The 22,477-nt window shown below is 44.9% G+C and overlaps 1 pseudogene; it reads right to left on the bottom strand.

Annotated features, from left to right (window-relative positions):
- Positions 1-22,477, bottom strand: part of LOC133963579 (calmodulin-binding transcription activator 1-like) — a 48,221-nt pseudogene that overhangs the window by 13,896 nt on the left and 11,848 nt on the right.

The following is a 22,477-nucleotide window of genomic DNA, read 5'->3' as shown; positions in this document are numbered from 1 at the left end:
CATCAGTGTAAGCCTCTGTCAATCATGTGGTCGAAGGACTGATTTAATGTTAGGCAACTATGAATAAGTAATGAATGATAATCATGTTGGGTTTACTAACCTCTGGATAAGACCACTCTGGGGAGTAGTCTGTCACACCAAACAGCCTCCCAGACTCCTGGAGCAGTCCCAGAGCTCCCTGCTCCACCTCCGAGCCCTGCAGGTGGCCCACTGCTGTGCCATGCTCCTCTCCTGCTGCCCCCTCCTGGGGCATCAAGACCCCAGTGACTGCTGCCCCCACCCCGCCCCCAGACCCCTCGACTGAGATGAAATCATTGATGAGATCAGAGAACTGGCTTCCAAATGAAGCCTCAAAACCTTCCAGACTGATGGCTGATCCTGCCCCAGCTGCCGCGGCCGACACGCCCCCACCTTGCTGAGGAAGAGGAGAACTGTAGAGCGCCCCCTCGATGCTTGGACCTGCACCTATCGACTGAGGACTGGCCCCCACTGAGCTGCTGGCCCCTGGCAAACTTACACCATTACATAGAATCTCGTTTTCCCCTCCCCCTCCTCCTCCCTCCTCTCCCCCTCCATGGTCATCTGTGGGTTGCAGGTAGTGCTGTGTGTCCACGCTTGCGTAGGCCTCGTGAGGATCCCCCGGCTTCAGCAGTAACTCTCCTCCATTCTCAGAAGTTTTGTCTAAGCCCCCCATCTCCCGATGTCCCCTGCTGCCTGACTGGTCGACGGTAGTGTCCTGTGTTGTCAGGGGAAACGGGCCCACTGCTGCTCCTTGGCCGTTCCTTCCACACAGGCCCTGCTGGCCCGGGCTGGCTTGGTGGAGATGTGTGCGCGGATCTCTATTGGTGACCGGAGAGTCTGTTGGCACTGTGGGCAGACCTATGTATGGTTGGGCCTCACCCGAGTCCTGGGTTCCCTCCGTACCATTGGTCTGCAGAGAGGGCTGGCTTGTCTGGGGGGAGGCCTGGAGGAAGAGGCTTGGGGAGGGGTGGTGTACAGTCTGGTTAAGACTTGTTACACAGGCGGATGACATGACAGCACTGAAGTCCATTTGCTCCAGGGTGGTGCTGGGGCTGAGGCCGGTTCCCTCTCCTACATAGCTACTCTGCGTGGACAGCGGCTGCTCCACGGGCACTGGTTCCGTCTTGATGTTGAGGACGAGGGCTGGATTGTAGAGGAAGCTGTTAGGGGAACAGTGGAGTCCTCCATCATCACCATTACACCCCTCTGTCTTCCCTCCACCTCCACCGTACGTCTGACCCTGCTTGGGATTGTTGAGGAAGCAGTCGGGGTCAAAGGTCATGGTGTTTTCAGGGATGCTAACTGCGCCGCCAGAGTCTAGAGAGCTGGACAGGACCAACTCCCCTCCCTCCCCTAAGCCCACCCCACCAGGAAATGATGCAAACCTCTGGTTTTCGGGGGCAACAGCCAACAGGATGCCAGCGGTGGTACTCTCGTGGGCAGATGCCAGCAGGTGGGTGTTACCAGCAGAGTAAACTGAATCCCCAGTCAGTGTGGTGACCTCAGACATGAACACAGCGGTGCTCTGTGACAGACCAGCACCAATGGAGAGAGCAGGACTGTCGGCCATGTCACTAGTGATGGACAATGGGGAGCTCTGGGTGGTGTCAGGTACCTCCACCTGGTTGTTGGAAGTGGAAGAGGACACCTCCATGCTGCTCTGTGGAAGTAAGGAGGGTTTGGTTATCCTGCCGTTCCTCCTCTCTCCTGCGCCCACTCTGCCCCTGCCCCCCGCAAGACTGGGCTCTGTCTGGCCTTCTGACACATCGCTGTTCTGGACCTCCGTGCCATCTGCTTCCTCGGCTCTCTGGCCTGCCGCTACACCAGTACCCACCGCAGATCCACCCCCTGCTGCTGCCCCGGACTCCTGCTTGGATGAGATGATGCGCTGCTTGACGCTGGAACATTTCTGATGCAGGCTGCTTCCAGCACCTGACAGAAGAGATGAGCAGAGGAGAACACAATTTTACATAAAGCACACTGTGGTCGTATTATCTTTATATTTATGACAATCTGTAAAGTAATGTTGAATTGCCTCACTAACATTTGATAGTGTGTAACAGCGCCATCCAGTGTTCAGAGTCTACACTACACAAATTGAAGTTAATTGAACAGATGTTCAAAAATTCAAAACACAAATGATGTTATTATACATGTATGCAAAACATCTGCTTTTTTACATAATTTTTTTTTTAACAATATGTCTTAAGTTTCAAAACTATACCTCCTCATTTACAATTTCTGGATTTAGCCCAAGTAAAATAACAAACACCAAAGAGTTGAAGTGTCAGAGACCTAATGCCCATTAAATCCCAATGACCACAGAAGGATCAAGTCAGTGTTTGAGAGAGCTAGGGAAAGGGACAAACACAAGGCCAGAGGGACAAGAGGGGATACGATTCAGATAGGAGACAATTCAAGGAGTACTTCAGTCAACAAGCCACTTAGTTTGGGGCAGCTGTTCTTATATGCCTGTTTGAACCACATCAAAAGATGGCTGAGATTAGGTAAGTCTGAGTGTCTACGTGTGTTAGTATGTGTACTGGAGTTATCTACTCCCTGATGCTCAGCTATGAATAATACATGCTGGATATTTCAAGCATCTCTGTCTTCCTTCCCTGTATTCTTCCCTTTCTTTTTGGCAATGATTGTCTGCCTCTAGGTGGCAGCATGGCGCTGACTGTTGGAACCATCAAGTCTTTCCTACCCGCATATAGCCTGGCTGAATGTTAAATATAAAACTGAATGTCTCATTGAAAGGTGGCTTGTCAAAGGACATTTTTTTCTCGTAATCTATCACTTGCTTGTTAAGTCCTGTTTTCACTTCAGATTTATGTTTAAAAGAGTCTTGATGTTCCAAATGTTTTTTTTTTTAATCAAAAATTTAAATAAGAAGGCCAATGTTTGAAAACACCTATCTGGGGTAATTGTTGCTTGTTGCTTTTTGGCTCATTTATTTATTTGTACCTTCAGTAACATAATTATAAAATGTCTGAGCTAAATAATTAACACCTACAAAATTAGATATTTTTCTTTCATGCAAGAGACATTTTCAAATCATCTCCCCTGAATTGTTGTCTCATCTAATAAGTGATGGCATGGTTTCAGACTGCGCCCCTTTCCGCTGCCAAGTTGTTTATAAATCCCTCAAAACAAGCTAGTGAAGCAAATTATCTGTTTCGGATTTACTACACTGGTTTCCCACAGATTAATTTTGAAGCTTGGCTAGTGTAGGGTCATCATCTTTTTCATCACTACTGTACCATGACAAGTGGTATGGTTATTGAGCCAAGGTGACTCACAACCCCGGGTTTTGGAGACGCGTGAGGGCTGAAATATGAGATCTCTGGAGTAGGAGGGAGGCAGGCGCTGAAATGGCAGTAAACACTAACTCACACATGGGTTTGAGTTGTCCAATGAGCTCCTCCTTGCTCCACTTGGCCCACTCCTTCCTGTCTGTGTTGATAGAGCAGAGGACGGGGCCGCATGGCTTCCCGCTATCGTCCACTGCCGGTACATTCAAGTAGTGCACCAGCACAATGTCTGGGTTCTACAGGACAAGGGCACAAAACACCACCAAACAGAGACATGCACGCACTTGGAGTTAGTGTAACACAACCCTGTGTTCATTAATTCATTGTTCTTACAGTACACAGGGAGGGCAAGAGTAAAATGATAGTCTATTTACAAAAAAAGTGGATGGTGGGGAAAAGGAAAGCAGGAGAGAACGTGGAGGTCAGGGAGGTCGGATGTAGCGTGTCAGATAAGATTCTCACACCTGCCCATAAAAGATTTAACAGCTCAAGCCCACTCATCACTCTCTCTAACCCCTGCAGAGGCTGTGTATGAGTGTGTGTGTGTGTGTGTGTGTGTGTCTGTGTGTGTGTGTGTGTAGAAAAAGAGGGAGAGAGAGCGGTTCAGAGTAGCTCTCACTATACTGTAGGCCACCAGCAGACCTATGGAATTTTGACCCCATGAATGATTCAACAGGTGCGTTCACGTGCGTGTGTGTGTGTGTGTGTGTGTGTGTGTGTGTGTGTGTGTGTGTGTGTGTGAAAGAGAGAGCGAGAGAGAGAGAAGCTCCTCTTGATGAAAGATTCAGTAGACAGACTCAGGTGAGGGGGAGGACCTGCTGAGGTGGAACACTTTTCTCTCCAAAAGAGGATGGCACAGTGGGCTGCTACAGCACCACAGTGTGCAGTGTTACAACACTCACAGACTGATTTATGATCATATCCACTGATGTGTTTTGATATATGTGCAAGAGCAGAAAATAGCACATTTCACATAAAACAAGAATTCCCCCCAAAAATTTCCAGACAGAAGGGATCTAGCTAGTTTGGCATGCTGAAAAAGAAAATATATTAGGTTAGGGCAGATTGAATTTTCAGTCAGTGGCTGGAATTCCCTAGTAAGTTTCATGTGACAAATTATGCAGGACATTCTGATGGAGTTTACATAAACGCATAAGCATATACATACATTAAAAGAACATTGGTGGGTATTCGATTTTTCCTTTATAAACGAACGGAGAGATGTGAGGAGAGAGGAAGTGTGAATGTATACGGGCTTGTTTGAAAATTCATCATGGAACCTGTCACTGAAGATGATGAGGTTCTGGTGAGCATATCTTGCATGGAGTGTAGAGGTAGAGATGTGTCCGTGCGTGCTCTTGTATGTGTGTGTCTGTGCGTGCAACTTCTGCTCTCTGTTGTCTTTCACATGAGCAGTAGAGTGAGTCAAACATTTATATGAAAACCACATGCCTTAATACACAAGAGACACCTTTGCATGTGTGCATATTCTGTGTGTGTGTGTGTGTGTGTGTGTGTGTGTGTGTGTGTGTGTGTGTGTGTTTGTGTGTGTGTGTGTGTGTGTGTGTGTTTGTGTGTGTGTGTGTGTGTGTCTGTTTAGTTTGTAGCTCCGGGGTGTTTTCCTTGAGAGGGCCACATAGAGTAATACCCCAGTCCTTGATGCTCTCCTTAAGAATTGGGAGTCAGGGTTAGATAACACACTGTGCTCTGGAACTCACAGTCAACTTCAGGCAATGAAATGCTCTGAACACTATGTGAGCTTTATACAAGTCCTGCGGGCCGAGCATATTCTTGCTATACTCGAGTCGTGGAACTGTTTGTGTATAGGCCACTCCACTCAGCCACACAACATCAAGTTTTATTATGGGCCTAGCTTCGTGATAGTTTTTTCAGTATAAAATCTGCCTCATTAATTTGAAAGAGGAGGATGTTTATTGCGGGTTTATGGTTTAGCTTAATGTTTAGTGTTTTGAAAATATAACGGACACTTCTGTAGTATGCTATTCTCTGGTTGTCCAGTTTTGTGTAGAGTGGTGAATAAAGTCTAAACAAAGCTGGAGTAAATGTCACAGAATGACTTTTGTTATGATATGACAGATATTTACCAAATATTTCCACATGTGATTTGTATTTGTATATATGCGTCAGAAAAGGCAAGGTGGGACAGGGGCTTACCTGCAGCAGCCAATAGCATCTACGATGGAAGGTGGGGATGATGGAGGAGTGGACGTAGCAGCCATACAGACACTAGAGAGAGGAGAGGAGAGGATAGGAGAGGAGAGCAGAGGAGGGAAGAGGAGGGGAGAGGAGAGGATAGGAGAGGAGAGCAGAGGAGGGAAGAGGAGGGGAGAGGAGATTGCCGGGAGGTAAACCAGAAAAAAGGAAGGAATCAAAACCAAAAGTGAAAAAGGGGGGAAAAGGAGAGGAGAGTAAAGGAGAGAACAGGAGAGGAGAGCTTAAGTTATACCCACTTAGGTTGTATTGATTGCGGTGCTAAAACTAAATTGCAAACATGCTGTATGCGTTTTTTCCTAATGTCTTTTCTAAAATACCATAAATCTGATGTTGACAATTACAGCACAAGAGATGGTGAAATTTACTGCCTCAGCAGGACCAGACAAAAACCCACTTGGAATTCATAAAAAGTCACAATGTTGTCAGCTCTCAGACACTGCAAGAGAGATCGGAAACAGTGAAGAGGACGAAGAAGAGGGTGAGGAGTGACGTGGAAGTGAGAAAAGCATTGAGGGATAGTTGAGTGTCAAGGTGGAAGAGATGAAGAGGCAGTTTGGAATAAGACTCCATCCAACAGAGGATGATTACATGAATACAAAATAGTGTGTACATGTGTAGAAAAGCAGAAATAGACAAAAAATAAAGGGGTTTATACTTTAACATTTTGTTTGGAAGTTTTACCCTGTGTATGAAATATATCAGTACTGGTGCCAGTGAAGTGGTTTCTGAAAAAAACGGCCAAAATGGTTTTCGTATTAAATAAGATATTCTACAGATGCTTTTTCTTGTTATTAACTATCTTGAGTGCATCAGTGTGAGCTTCAAGGCAGCTGTAAAGAGACAGTCTCTCATAGTCATAGTCTTGCCATCTCAATCAGTAACTACTGTGTATCAAGGTATACGTAAGACATTAAGCCAGGTTGACATTTGCTGACATTCATCAATATCCTGGGCTATGGGAACATTTTGGTCAAGGCTGAAACTGTACTGAGGAGCGATGCCTAATGAGGAGTGTGTTTGTTGTGTTTCACAGAGGAAAGATGAAATCATGGCAGAGGTCTTCTTTCAAGGTCATCACGGTCATTTTTCCACATGCACTAATAACAGGAATCACACCCAAAGGCTCGAATGAATTTGTTGTTTTCCAAGACAGAAATTGCACACTCAAACACAAATACTCAGCGATCAGGTTGTATGTAATCAACACCTAAAACTTGTCCTGTTTCCCTTCATGTACATACTTCTATTTTCTTGCCATTTTTGCCTCTTCTCAGAAGTAGCCCGCCCTCTATCTAAGTGTGTTTTGCCCAAGGCAGAGTGCATTTCCATATATTTCCATTTGATATGAGGAGGCTTTCCATCCAGGGTTATGTTTTTCTCTCCAGCTTCCTGCCTCTCCCCATCCTCTTTCTCTCCCTCTGCGCATCTCTGCGTTCTGCTCATTCCCTCATTCCCGTCCCTTGCTCTACACACTGCACGCTTGCTTGGGGGTGGGGGTGGGGGGAATCCAGAGAAGGAGGGTGACACAAACAATTACCGAGCAACTGCCAGGGAGAGAAGCACTTTCTGTTACAGATGTATGTGTGTGTGTGTGTGTGTGTGAGTGTTCAGGCAGGAATGTAGAAAAATGAACCGCATGTGAGATGAATGTCAACGGGAGTGTGGGGTCGTAACTCATAAAGGTGTAGATAAAAATATTAGATCTCAATTATTCTTTTTTCCTTTGTGCTGTTCTCCTGCTGACCTTTAACACAAAACTACTGAGCCATCTGGAAACATCCATGTGTCTCCTGTCTGTCCTTCACTCTCCCTTCTCCTTCGTTCTGTCTGTTTCTGACACATGCACGCTCACTACTCTCACCTCCTGGTATATTCCTGCTGAATAATCAATTTTTGAGCTGGCTGATGTGACTCTCACTCACACACACACACACACACACACACACGCACACACACTCGCACAGACGCTGCCTTGAGACTGGATCGATACCCCTCTCTGTTCTGCTGAAGGAGGCATTGACATCATTCCTGGCCTCGGGCCAAACACACTCTTATCTTTCAGAAAGAGAGAGAGACGGAGAGGGGAAGAGGGGAGTTGAGAAGGAAAAAGAGAGAGAAAGCGCGAGAGAGAGAGAAACCACTTGCTCGCAGGTAGCGTATTGGCCTGTAGCTTCTCAGCATGTGTGTTTGTGTGTGCATACGCGTGATACGCATGTCTCCTCGCAGTGAAGGAGAGTAAGTTAAGGACAAGACAGGCAGTAAAACCGTACTCGATGCCAAACGACCATCGACTTGTTGTTCCTCTGCAGCCTCTCACCTCGACTCCCTGCACCTTGAGCTTCATGTGATCCTCTCGGGTGGTCTTCCCGTCTTTCCTCTTCTTCCAGCAGTAGCCATCTTTCCTGTACTTCACCTTCTTGCGGTTGTAGAGAATCATAGAGCCATTTTGAGGCCTGGTGATAAAGAGACGGCAAAACACACAGTGTCACATTATGTTGATCATACAGAGTAAATGTTGCAGTCATTTCGTTGAAACTGAGAGAAATTCAACTCCATGGAAATCAACAAAAAAATGGTGTTCAAGCAAAAAAGTATGAAAATTCTCTTGCGTTGCTGTTTCTTAAACACCAACTGGAACCAGCACGAATATGTTGCATCTGTAAATGTTGCCCTCACACAGTTTAGTTAGCTGGTCCCATGCACCCCTTGCATACACAGACTCATACTCCTACGTGTTAATATTTTAGTAGGGTGATTTATCAGCACAGCAGGAACATCGGCCTCTGAGCTCCCATTCTATATACACTTGGTGGGATGAACATACACGCACACACATACACACACTGGGACACACACACACACACACACACACACACACACACACACACATACACACACCAACCCACACCAGGAGCCACATAGAAAGACAGAGATGCTGTAGTGATATCAGACATGGCAGGACCTACAGCTGTGTGTTCTTTGGACTCAATGTCAAACCTGCTGCTCGGCAATCAATCATTTCAGTTGGCAAACATTAAGGACAGGTGTGTGCGCATGTTTCTGCGTCCGTGTGCACGCGTGTGTGTGCGAGTGTGTGTGTGTGCGTTTGCGTGTGTATGTAGGTGGAAGAAAAATGCTTCTCTGCCTTATCTCATGACAACAGAACTAGAACAGGCCCGTTAACAATCAATAAACTAACACATACTCACAAGTGCTCGCTCTCCCTCACACGGTCATGTGCACGTAGGCACACACATTTATGCACCCCCCCCCTCTCCTTAACCTCCTCTTCCCGATCAACCTCCAGTCTTTATCCCTCTTATCACACTATCTCTTCATTTTCTCTTTGCTGCTTCCTCAGTCCCTCCATTCTCCACTCTGTTCCATCTCTACTGATCTTCTCATTTCATCTGCTCCCTCTAGTCCGATCACAACCCCTTTTTTTACTCTTTTTTCTATCGCCTCCTCTGCTCTCCTCTACCCCCCACCTATTCTCCTCTGATCTCCTCTCCTCTCCGAATTTGATGTAGACACATCTATATGGACCGAGATGATTGCAATTTGCTCAGAACACTGTGTGTGTAGTGAAATTGAATTTACTTTGAGCTGATTTTCTTTGACACCTTGAATCTGTTCTGTTTTGGGGAGAGCCTGCCAGTTTCTTAGTGGAGTGGAGACCCCCACCCTCCGATCAAAGCCGAGTTTAGTCTCTGTCTCGAGCTGTGTGAGTCATCTCAGAGCTGCTGATTCTAATTATGTTACGGAGAAGATGGATGAGATCAGATGTGTGCCTGTGTGTATGTGTGGGTGGGAAATGCGTGCCTGTTCCTTTGTACGTGTGCGTGTGTGTGTGTGCTCATGGAGGTGCGCGCACATGGATGGTACCCATGTTCGCAAACCTTCCGATTCAAGCAGACATAAATGCTATTGATTGTAACTGGACTGTGATGTGTGGGATATAAAAAGCTTTTCTACCGTTCCACAGTGTAGCAGAGCGAAAACAGAGAAGGCAAGGGGAGGAGAGTGGGAAAAAGACGGCAAGATAAAGAGACATTGTGGGCGAGAGAGAGAGGGTCCAGTAAAGGGAGGAGAGATGGAAGGAGGAGTAGATGATAAAGGAGAGGCTGAGAGGAGGTAATAGTCATTACTGCGAACTGATAAGGTATTTCAGTGAGGGGGGAAATGAAGGTCATTAATTGTTTCCTTAATATTGCCCCCCACATGTGCAAATGCATGCACAAATATGAATACCAACACACACACACACAAATTCAGGCATGCACATAAATGTCACTGGCTCCATTGGCTGAGCTCCTTTCCATCTGATGGGATTAGGTGTAATCTGTTTTAATCGTGCCTCGTGTCGTGTGTAAATGGGATTATATCTAACTGCTGCTCAATATCACCAATATGACTGCTGCTGCTGCTGTTGCTGCTGGGGCTGTGTGGCAGCACAACCAATCAATGAGAAATCCATCCGCAACATAAACTGTGCTGCTGGCCTCAGGCTGCTCCTGAGAAGAGTCCTTCAGCTCGCACAATGGGAGAGCAGGGGCATCACCTCGGGCTTCGGTGGTGTCAGTCATCAGGAATGGGGCCGTGAGACGCCCGCTTCGCTCACTTCACTTTTACTTTCTTATTTTTCTTGCCTTTCTCACATCTTTTTGCCTTGTTTTTCGGCGCTTCTCTTTCTTTATCATCCCTACATCTGCAGTAAATGTCAATGGGGTGATTTATCAACACTATCAACACTTCAAAATGCCATTTTTCTTCTGTCTTCCATTTTCTCTCTGCCTTCTTCCTGGCCACAGCCTTCACCCACTCTGGAAAGGAGCTACTTATGGTTAATTTGGATCGATGAATATTCAGGTCTGGCATGTGAATTCCTGTTCCCACCCCATCACATAGACCCACTCATACTCCCCCTCCCTTTGATCCCCCCCTTCACCCTGCTATGTCTGAATTATACATCACTTATCCTAATACATTTACATTTATTAATACTCCGTTTTCAGCTGACTAGGTGCTTTACAGTCCAGCCATGTTCTAGAGCGCTCTCTACATGTAGAGTGGGTCGTCAGCAGGACGTGCATCGAAGTACATCGCTAATGTTTTAATCAAACAGAGACAAAGCTTTTGGCCTTGAACCAAAGTGAGCAGCGGGATGATTGAGTGATTTCTTGTGTGAGAGAGTGCGTGTGTGTGAACCATTGTCTGCACTTGTCTCACCTGGTTTTTGGCGATGTCGTCAGCCACTCATCATGTTTCTCAAAAGTGATGAGATATGCAGCAATCTCCTGGGGAGACAAAGACAAGACAGAAAGGTTACATTGGTGAGTGTGCCTGAGAATTTGAGTGTGTGTGTGTGTGTGTGTGTGTGTGTGTGTGTCAGAGGGAGATAAAACATAACAGGTATTTCCAGATGACCTGCTGATGTCCAGAGAGAGTATATGTCACTATCTGATTGCCACGGTGTGGTCTGGGCGCCTGATTGGTCACAGAGCAACCAGTCAGGAGGCAGATATAGAGGACAGACCCTCAGGGCCAACAACCAATCACGCTTCCCAACACACTGATGTCTCCCTCCACTAGGGAGGAAAAGCTATCTCTAGATACACACACACACTCTCCACATAAACACACGCACACAGAGACTGGGGGAGCGGACCCATACACTCGCTGAGAGAGTGCACTGATAGGAAAAGTTTGCTTGTACTTTGCAGTTTCACAGTTTCCCGTCAGATAAAGCTTGCTCCTAACTTGATTCTTAATTCCTCCGGCTCTCTTTTCATCTCCGCCGCTCTCCTCTCCTCTCCACACTATTTCCTCTACACTCACATGAATCCAATAAGGGAAAAAAGGAAAGTTCAAATCATACAGGTGCATTCTACCGAGAGCTAGCAAAACAAAACGTCCATACTCCGAGATGGAGACACACAGACGCACAGATGCAGCCGAAAAAAGAAACAATTGTTTATACCTCACACTTTTGTAGTCTCTCACGCAACACGGCCTTTTTCCCTTTGCTCGGAGAACTCTCTCACCCCTGGCTTTCCTCCTTGAAACATCTTACTCTCTTCCCCATCTCTGACTCCCATCTCACCCACTTGTTGTGAAAGACTATGAAATGTAAATTGTCCTCTTAAGGCAATCAGTGTTTGAAATGTGGCACAAAGCAATAGTGAAAAAGATATCAACACTCAAGCACTCGTTCATCTACCCCTCAGATCAACAGCCTCCACTCCAGACCTCCTCTTTCTGTGTGTGTGTTTGTGCGTGTGTGTGTGTGTGCGTGCGCGTGCGCATGTTTGATTTTAGGTATTTGTTCCAGTTTGACACAAGAGCCCTCCAGCTTCACACCTTTGAGAAGATATGGAGGGACAGAGAGGGAACAAAAAGGCAGGGGGAGACAAAGAGAGAAAGCAGCTGGAGGGTGCTGGCACTTAACTGATTGTTTTTTTTTTAGTATCCTCCATTCGATCCTCACGTCCCAACCCTCCGCTGCCTCATCCTGTTTATATGTATGTGTGTGTGTGAAGGGGGGATGGGTGGGATTTGGTAGACTGTCATCACACCCTTAATAATTATCACTATCAAGCTGATCACTGTTTATATTTATTTCTGTCTGAGGCTCATAAAAGTGCTCCGAGCTGTGTTTGGGTTGGCTACACAGACGCATTTTTATCCATAGCTAGGCACAACAACACACACACACACACAGAGGAGTGCCTCATTCATTTATGCATCTATTCATTAGCTGTGACAGGCAGCCACCTCTCCTCCTCCCAAACCACTCCGCAGCAAGTCAATATCCTATACGGCCTCCACAGCCCCGGCCAGGCACACGGACTCCCCTAGTGACTGTCAGCCAGTGGGAGGCGGGAGGAGAGAGAAGAAGAGAGGAGACGAGGGGCTGGGAGAGACAGAAGGATGGGAGGATTAAGAAGGAGGGAGAGAGACTTGCAATTAAAGGCCTGCCCCATAAGAGCCATTAAAAAGCCAGAAACAGAAGAGTCAGCTGAAACAGCAGTCTGACACACTCTAAAACACACCCACACACACACAAACACACATGCACACTCACGCTGCAGACACACAATGCTGCTCACGCCCTCAACCAGCACACAGGCACAGGCACACACACACACACACACGCCCATGTGAAGAGTGACAGAAGTGAGATGCTGAAGGTCGATCCTCAGGAAGTCACAGTTATTGTCCCAGTGGAAACTAGTGATGGAGCGTTTAGAGTATGCCTGGCGACACAGTGACCCTACAGGGATACTGTGTGTGTGTGTGTGTGTGTGTACATGTGTGTGTGTGTGTGTGTGTGTACATGTCTGTGTGTGTGTGTGCGTGTGTGTGTGTGTACGTGTGTGTGAGTTAGCTGTGCCAGACGCAGGGACATGGACAAGCATCTTTCTCTAGAGATCTACTCTAGAAACCCAGACATTCTGCATGTCTGTATGAGTCTACGTAGTAATACACTACGACAGGCCCCGCTGAACGTATCCGTACAAACACACACAGTCGCACACATTTCCCAACACGCACCTATTACTCTCTGTCTGCGTGTGAGAGAATGTGATAAAGAGAGAGAGAGAGAGAGAGAGAGAGAGAGAGAGAGAGAGAGAGAGAGAGAGAGAGAGAGAGAGAGAGAGAGAGAGAGAGAGAGAGGGTTACTTAAGAAATATCTAACAAAGCAGAGAGCATGAGTGGGAAGTTAGATTGGAGTGAGCGATGCAGTTGGGGAAATCAGCCTCCCACTCACGCATCACTGAGACCATCTCCCTCCAAGAAACTGGTGGCATGTACAGAAAAGCAGACAGCCACAGACACACACACACACACACACACACACACACACACACACACACACACACACACACACACACACAAACACTGGCCTCAGGGAGATTTCCAATGGAGGGGAGGGAAGTGGGGGGTCGCCTACACCACAACAGACTTATGCAGGAGCTTTCCCCAGGGAGATCCCGTTATAGGGTCTGTCTGAGTGTGTGTGTGCGTGTGTGTGTTTGTGTGCATGCACATATTAAGTCTAATGATGAGCATCACCCCGACAGAGATCTGGAGAAAACAGAGTTGTCTGTAAACTGGAGCTGTCTCATCCATTTCGAAGTGCCTCAAATGAAGGCTGCTGCTGCTTCTCACAGAAATCATGTGGCATTGAACACTTCATATTTTTGCAGCGCGAGGTCGCAGCAAAGTGAGGTGTCCTTTTCAACTACAGCATCCATCCCTGCCTTTCTCCTTGAGCGGGGTAAGTCTTGTATACATATATGGGCGAAATAACTGCATTAGCATTACCAGGGGAGGTTTGCTGATGCTGTAATTTGTTCCAGAGCACCTCCACCGGTTCTCTCCTTCCCAGAACAACCCTGTCAGTGTCTGATGTTGATAGACACTCTATCCAAAATTGCCTCCTGTTTTTTATTACTTCATTTTCTGCAGACTACAGCCTTCTGTGTGTGTGTGGGGGGGGGGTTTGTATTTTGATGTGGAGCACTATCTCTGCCATCCGTTCAACCCACATATGTATTGATCCTGGTCTATTTTTAAACAGGGCTCATCATGTAAAGTGAGGAAGTATAACAATGACAATTTTCATGCTAAACCTATATCGTCATACAATTTAATTTTAACTGAAATAATCAATAATCCATTAGAATTGGGAGGTGCCTGTGGGCATGTCATTAGCCACAGTTGTTGACAGAAGTGTGACAGAGTCGGTCGCTCAGCGTTTCTGTGCGTAATACTTACACAGTACTGAGTGACCTCTACGATCACAATGGTCAAGGAAGCAGTGGCTGCGTTTAGACTCCAAAGATTATGCATGGGGGGGGGGTGGGGGGGGGGGGCTTAAAACAGAGTTGCATTATGCTTTAAGCTGACATAAATGATGAGCAGTGTATTGTAAACCGGACCCCTAACGTCTTGCTTGCACTCTGTTCCTCTAAACTGGCTAATTAAAATGTGTACTTTATCTCTCACCAGTAAGAGAGCCAGACGCTGAGTTACAAGGAGAATAATTTGGTTCTCTTCTAGACACACAATAAAATTATTTTGTAATCCAGAGCAATAATGTGTGGTTTGTATTATATTCCCAAACTGCCTCGCTCCCCACTGTGTTTTACTTTCAACAGCCTTTATAATACCTCCACTGGCTAATACAACTGCTTAATGCTGTTTCCATAACAACTGTTGAAAAGCCCCTGATCAGAATTCATCCGAGGCTCGCCTCGTGTTTATCATATAAACACCTCTCACACACTGGGCAACACACATGCAAGTCCGTGGACATAAAAGACTTGTACACACGCGTATACAAATGGGGCGACTATTAATACACAAAGTCGCTTGTGTGAAATAAATAAATAAGAAAAAAACTTCCCCCGACTTTCTCTGTCTCTCCTCCTCCTGGTCTCTTGGTGACACACATCGCATTGACAAGCTCACACACTAGTGCACCCCCCAACCACACACACACACACACACACACACACACACACACACACACACACACATACACACACACTATAGAGCGTTTAGTCGTTGGAGGACAAGGTCTGACCTTCAGCCGGGACCCGCCCCTGTCACCTGGTTAGGAGGGAGACAACCGTGTCACATTCATCTCTGTCACAGTGCAGCTCTCACAACAGTCATACACACGCTCATGCACATGCACACATGGACATTTATGCACATTAAAATACCTCCCATGTTGCCCACATGCTGGGATGCAAAGGCATGGACAAGCGTATACACACACACACACACACACACTCGCACAACCCCAGATAGGCTTGGTCTCAGAAGGATCTATGTGGTGGCTGCTGATCATGTGACTGACGGCTTCGTAATGAAAAAGTCCCTCTCCCCTCTCCCTCACTCTCTTACACTTTCACTCCCTTTTGGTTTGCCCCCTCTACTTCCTCTTCCCCTTCTCTCCTCCCTTCAGCTCAACCAGCTTCCTCCTTTTTTCCTGTCTAACTTCCCTCTCATCTCTCGTTCACCCAATGTATAGAAGTTGAAATGGTGAAGGTGACTACTGCACACATACATATGCAGTATGGAAAGTAGCGCAAACTTTTTTAGCAGAGACCTGAGAGCGAGGAAGAGTCAGCTCCAATCCACTGAGGGAACATCAATCATATTTTTCTAAGACTTCGCCTCTCTCGCGCACCTTACCTGTCCTCTTCTTCCTGTACTGTATTTGCATTTGAGGAGACGGCCCCCTCTTGCTCAGCAGGGGGGTGAACACATCAAAGCCAGCAACAGGTGTTTGGTGTCAAACACAATGCCAGGACCCCTGCTGCGCCAGGGCGTCTTGGATAAAGCCTGTCAGAGTCCTCAAAAACTCTCACAAAAGTTAACCACGAAAGGGTGCACAACTCTCTCTCACACACACACACACACACACACACACACACACACACACACACACACACTCACCCACACAGACACACATACACACACACACACACACACACACACACACACACTGATGCAGAGTTGAAATCTGTAATGACAAATGTGTGTGTTTGCCAGTGGGAGGTGGAGGAAGATAGAAAGAGCGAGAGCGAGAGAGAGATAAAGAGAGAGAGAGAGAGAGAGAGAGTGAGAGAGAGAGAGAGAGAGAGAGAGAGATAGAGAGAGAGGGAGGGAGGGAGAGAGAGAGAGGTGGGGGGTGTCTCAGTGAAGGAGTCTCCAGTGGTTGTGTTAACCCCTGATGCCACATCTCACTCTGAGTCATTGCGCCCTCTGAGGCTCGTCTCAGCTCTGCTATTGTTGATGTTATTGTTATTGAGGAGGCTTGGTTTGTGAAGGAGAGACAGAAACAGAGAGGGATAGCGAGGGACAGAAATAGAGAGAGAGAGAGAGAGGGAGAGAGAGAGAGAGAGAGAGAGAGAGAGAGAGAGAGAGAAAAGAAATAGTGTGTGCCACCTCTCATTGGCATAAATACTTGTTTACAACTAGACATAAATTGGCATCCTGTCAGTCAGTCTCTCTATTTCGCTCTCCTCTAACTCCTCTTACTATTTCCCTCCCTGTCTCTATCTGTATCTCTCTCTCTCTTGTTCTCTCCCTCTGTGCTGCTAAGCGTATTACAACACTCCCTGGTTCAGCCCTCTCTCATTACCATATTCTAATTACATTCGTTAAGGGGAGCATTTGGGAGTTTAATGAATAAATTTGAAAGATGGGTCTCCGTGGCGATCTTTAGGTTTGTCTCCCCCTCAGCCAACTAAGGATGGGAGCACATGTGTGTGTGCGTGTGTCTGCGAGGTTTGCACACCTGTTCGGTACGTGTGCGTGCTCTCGATAAATATCACTGTAGCTCCATTTCAGAAGAAACAGACAAATCTAGTTAACTGCTGGAGCTCACGTGGAGTCCGCCTTCCAAAAGAATCCACTCAAAATTCTGTTTGTCGACTCCAAATAAAGATTTCATGTCATTTGTTTGTTGTTTCGGGAAGAAAAAAAAAAGTGGGAGCCACCCATGTTGAAGCCATGCATATTTAACTCTCCTCAAGCTTCAAAAAGCAAACTGCCAAAGACAAGTATCAAATTACAGATGGACAAATTGTGTGCAATCTTGGGTTCATCTTCCCCACTGACAGCAGACCTGCAGGCTTCACGCTGCGAGAGGAGCAGTTGGACGTAAAACAATCATAAGCAAAAGTAAACATCACAGGTTATCAACCCTGCTCGAGTGATTGGCTTCAACTGCTGTATAGTCTGATCTGTGTCTGCGAGGCCCCGGGCTGTGCACCTGAACTGACTCTTACTATGGACTCACTCTTTCCGGGTATTGCAAAATATGATATATGGTTTAACAGAGGAGTCCCAAAAGCATTCACCATCCGGTTGATTGACAGCTCGTGCGTCAATACGTCAAGAGGCGGGCGAGTAGTAAATTCACCTACTGTTCAGAAATAGAAACAGTGGGAATAACTAACGAAATGATGCACCTCAACTTTGTCAAATGTTCTTGACTACAGACGATCAAACTATTCGGTAAGCATCGGATTAAAGATGCGTTAACCCCTTCCTCACAGAATTGACTTTACTCATTTTCCTGTGGACTGAGTCATAACCACAAATCAGGAGTCAGCAGAATTTGAGCACTGTCTGGAAGTTATTTATTGCATCTTGTGGTAAAAAGAATGGCCGTGTTTCATTTTGAATTCAGTTCGAAGGAGACCAATCCATCTTGAAATTTCTTCATGACTCGTCTCTTGGCTGAAACCGCTGCATGAAGGACAGACTGTGCTCCGCCTTAGCTCGGAAAACACGTGGAGAGTGAGCTGCTAAAAGCGATGTTATCTGATGAACATATGCTGTTCCGATAATAGTTCATAAGTGTACGGTATAGTGCATCAATAGATCCAGAGGGGCTCCTCTTCACTGTATATTTACAGTGATGATGCATTGGACAAGGTAGAGCCCGGTGTCATCACCTTCTCTTCAAGTACTGTGAGTCATGCAGTGGGCGCCAAAGTATGTTTGCTATCTTTAAACTTCTACATGATGTAAGTGTATGTATATAAATAAATAACAGATGGGGATGAGCAATACAACCAACCTTTTTACAGCAGCAAGAACCCTTTGTTGCCTGTGGAAAACTATCATGACCTTCGAGATACGTTTGTTTGCTTAAATCTAACGGCTTCCATTCATTAAGTGCATGTAGCCATTCAATAATTGCTCTTGTTTAATGAGCTGTTAGAGATTGAGGAGGGGAGAGACATCAGTCATGGCTGTCCGGGCTGTCCTGGTATCTATCCACCTCATGTGAACTGTAATGGACCGTGACTTCCTAGTTCAACATGCAATAGCATCTTAAGGTAGACAAAGACTGGTGCCTGGAGTCGCACAGAGAAAGTGGTGCTGTTGTTATGCTGGACACTGACTTTGTCGTCATGGACAGAAATATTCAGATATTAATTTGATTGTGTACATTATTAGATATAATATACATATTACAGTTAATGACGCTGCCATATAAACAGAATTTTCTGTTTACCGAAACCCCAATTCGGCAAGGAATTGAATTGAGAAAGGTGTCAGCATGTTTCTGGAAGTAAAAACTCAATTTTCTGAAGATGGAGTTTGATTATCAGCCATAATAAAGTAACCGTCCAAGGTAGACTTACCACAAGTAATGAGATGTGAAACTATGTTAACAACAAGGTTAAATTCAAGAAGAAGTGCGCTGGAAGTGGTTGGAAAGGGATCATTTGTAATGATTTATGGGATGCGTAGTTCCTTCACTCTTAAAATAATCATGTGTACAGTCTCATACCGTTGCCTTTTTAAAAATGTTGTATGGTCATGACTCATCTTGTAGCTGATCTGCCTGGTTTCAAGCTAAAAACTGATTTTATACAAATTTTCTGAAATGTCAAAGGAGACAATTGAAGATTTATTTCAGGAACCAGAGACTTTGTCAAAGTGGTTGGTCACTGCTAGGCTCTATTCTGATTTTAGCTAATTATGTTGACATGTGTATGTCCTAATTGCATTATAAGGTCCTATTTGAACATTTGGCATTTGGCGACGTCGACATGTACACCAGTTACCACCTGCCTGACCACATGATCTGACTATGCTCTGTAGCTTGTAAAAGGGAAAGTAAATGGTATATTCCATTAGCAACTGATGTGAATCGGAATCATGTCTTATTCAGATTAGGGCCAAATGAATATTGCTGACCGTGTAAACGTAGTAACTGTTATGAGTCGAACATACCGGTATATGAGGTAATTATGCAGGTTGTTAGGTTTCACACTTGCTCATACCTGTTTTTACTTCTTGCAGGAGTAGTGAGCTAACACTTCCAGTAGATCATAATACTTTTGGGCCACAGTGATTTGGCTTCAAGTATTATAGATGAATCCCGTAGAAGACCGTGACACTGTTAACAACAACTTTGACTGTCCAACACCTAAAGGAACAGTCATTGCCATTTTCAATCTCTGTCATTTGAGGCGAGATGCTCGTGAGACATAGAGAGATGCTCTTCCCTCCACATTAGGTGGTTTATCATCGCTCCTCCCCACCGCTTTACATTCAAACAATTCAATATTGTCACAATGCAAATGAGGCATCAGTGAAGCTGCCTCCTCAGAGTACAACATGATGGATGATATATTACAGCTGAGCTGGTCATAGACTAATGACACCACTGCATTACAATACACAACGTAGTACACAGCTAATATCATATCAGCAAAGAGACAGAACACACAGGCACACACGCACACACGCACACACACACACACACACACAAATGCCACCTTGTTTAATCCCCTAGGAATCAGTGAAATTTGATTATTGTGACTTTTACAAACACTTTCCATATGAGAGTCGACATTCCATACATCAGCAGGAGCGAGGAGGGAGAGGGAGGAAGAGGAGGAAGAGGAGGACAGCAGCGGGTAGAGACAGAGAAACAGAAGTGCTGTTTGAGAGGAGGAAACTGGACACGTATACTGTGTTCTCCTGAGAGAAATTGTTCTGATATTATAACCCAGACTGTATGTGTTACACACACACACCCACATAATGCATGGAGTATCACACCCTAAAATAATTTAGATGTGGTATGAATGGTAAATTTAACAGTGAATCTCTTAACTCTAGTGAATGTTTGTCACAGCACCATTCACAGTGTCAGACTTCTCTCACTATGTTTTGTTGTGGCTATGATATAGTTGGCAGCCAGTTCACCCCTTTGGCTCAGCTGCTGTAACAAAGTGAGGGCTGGAGACCTAATTGTGAAACATTAAAAAAAAAACGAAAAAGAGCCAGAGGTAAAACTTTTGCTCTGTAAGTTTCGATATATGTCATCACTTCTGACCTGCATCATATGTCATTAATGTGAGAGGCTGGAACACAACTGAGGTCTTTTTTACCTTGGCACATGTTAAGAAACAGTGAAGGCTCTTGAATTCATGAATTATACCATGGGTACACGTTTTAGCTTCAGAATTAAAGTCTTTAATTGTGTTTTTATTGAGTTCATAGAAACAAAGCTCCATGAGGCCCCAAAACATGTTGATGAACAGTGTTCACAGTGTGCAGTACACACAACGGGAGAGCTCCACGATGATATGACTTCTCAACTCATTAACAGGCAAACACAGACATTAAGACAGCTACCTTGACAGATGCTATAGTAACTGAAAAACATGAACCAATTGGTAGGATCATTGATTCTGCCTGTTGTTTTTATATATATATATATTATAGTGTGGAGATCAGCTATACCACCAAGACTCGTTGTTCACCTTTGTGGTAGTAAGACTTTGGTCTTTGTTTTAATGAAGATTTTGTTTCCTTGCTTGTTCACCAAGATTCTATCTCTGTGTATTTGTCTCTCTCGGATCACCTTCCTCCCAACTCAGAATAAATCTGGACCTCTAGAATTATAGGAAATTGTAATGGTCAGAAACCCTCTGCATCCCGTGGACATTAATTCTGAGCCTGGTGTAACTCTGTACCCTGTTAACTTTTTCTACCTTGCAAGTTTTATATCAAGCTCTCTTAAACCTGCCACCTCTCTCTGTTTAAAATCTGAATCCTAGCACCAGGTCTGTGGTCGATGGCTCACATTTTATGACAAAATATTCATAAATGTACATTTACTATTCCCCACACCAACATCTCCGTTATCAAATCAAATAAGCAATGAGCAAATTAATAATGAGTGAAAAGAAATTAAAGTGTTCTGAAACCACCATTGCAAGTTGACATTTTCTTTATTACTATGTTGTATTTTTCTACATTGATTTTGCACTGTGCAGTGCAATTTAACAACCACATAATCTCACTAGATTTAATTAAAAATAGAGAATACAGCCAGCGAATGACTATTAGTGGGCTGAAGCTCATGAGGCCCACAGAGCAACAGATCTGTGCAATAACATCAACAAACAGAACATTCAACGGCCTCACAGCTAAAACACATGTAGCCCCCTTTTAAGTATATTTAACTATATTAGTATTAAATATTTGGGTTTGTTGATATCTTTGTATTTGTTTTTTAAAAACATTTTAACTGTATTTGTGTGAATTGAATAGAATCTAACTACATAATATAAATGTGATGTTGCTTGAGAAAAAAGTCTCTTTGAAAACACTGGTGTAAAAGCTTTACAAATTCTTCAGGAACACAATCAGCATTATAACCAGCAGCATCAACAGAAAGCATGTAAAAATGTGAAATAGTTCATAAAATTACCATAATAATGATAACACTATTCACCTATACATTAAATTGGAAAAGTGGACAATTAATTCAAGACAAAGGCCACAGTTCTGATCAATATGTAAGGAGTTATGGTATCCGGGCAATTGTCTACCTGATTTATATATTTCAAGAAGTGAACATGCTAAATTACGTGCTGCTGTAAGATACAGAATATCTGCTAGTCTATAGTCTATAGCATATACAATGCCTTGCAAAGTCTGAGGAACAGAACATCATCAAACTTAAATAAAGTGATGTTTTCTAGACAAAGCTCCACATACAGTACAATTCCTCCAAACATAGGAGCACAACGACTGCACATTTGCTTGTGTATGCACATGCACACACATACACATTTGAATGCTTTATCGGTCTCCAATGAATTAAATCTAATTTACAGAGGACTCAGGTATAACAGAGGTTCTATGTGGGGACATTTAAGGTTACAAAAGGTTTTGTCTCCACTGCACAGCCCGGCTCCTTATTACAGCAGACACTGCTGGTGATTCGGTTCCTTTTGATTGGGCTTGGAAAGTAACAGGAAGTACGCAGAAGACACACTCAAAGACACACATGAAGACACACACAAACGAGCTGAGGCAAACACAATCACACACACACACACACACAC

The sequence above is a fragment of the Platichthys flesus genome, chromosome 2 (genome assembly GCF_949316205.1).
Source record: "Platichthys flesus chromosome 2, fPlaFle2.1, whole genome shotgun sequence".
Lineage (NCBI taxonomy): Eukaryota > Metazoa > Chordata > Actinopteri > Pleuronectiformes > Pleuronectidae > Platichthys > Platichthys flesus.
The sequence above is the reverse complement of the archived record's forward strand: the minus strand, read 5'-3'. Positions and strand labels throughout refer to the sequence as shown.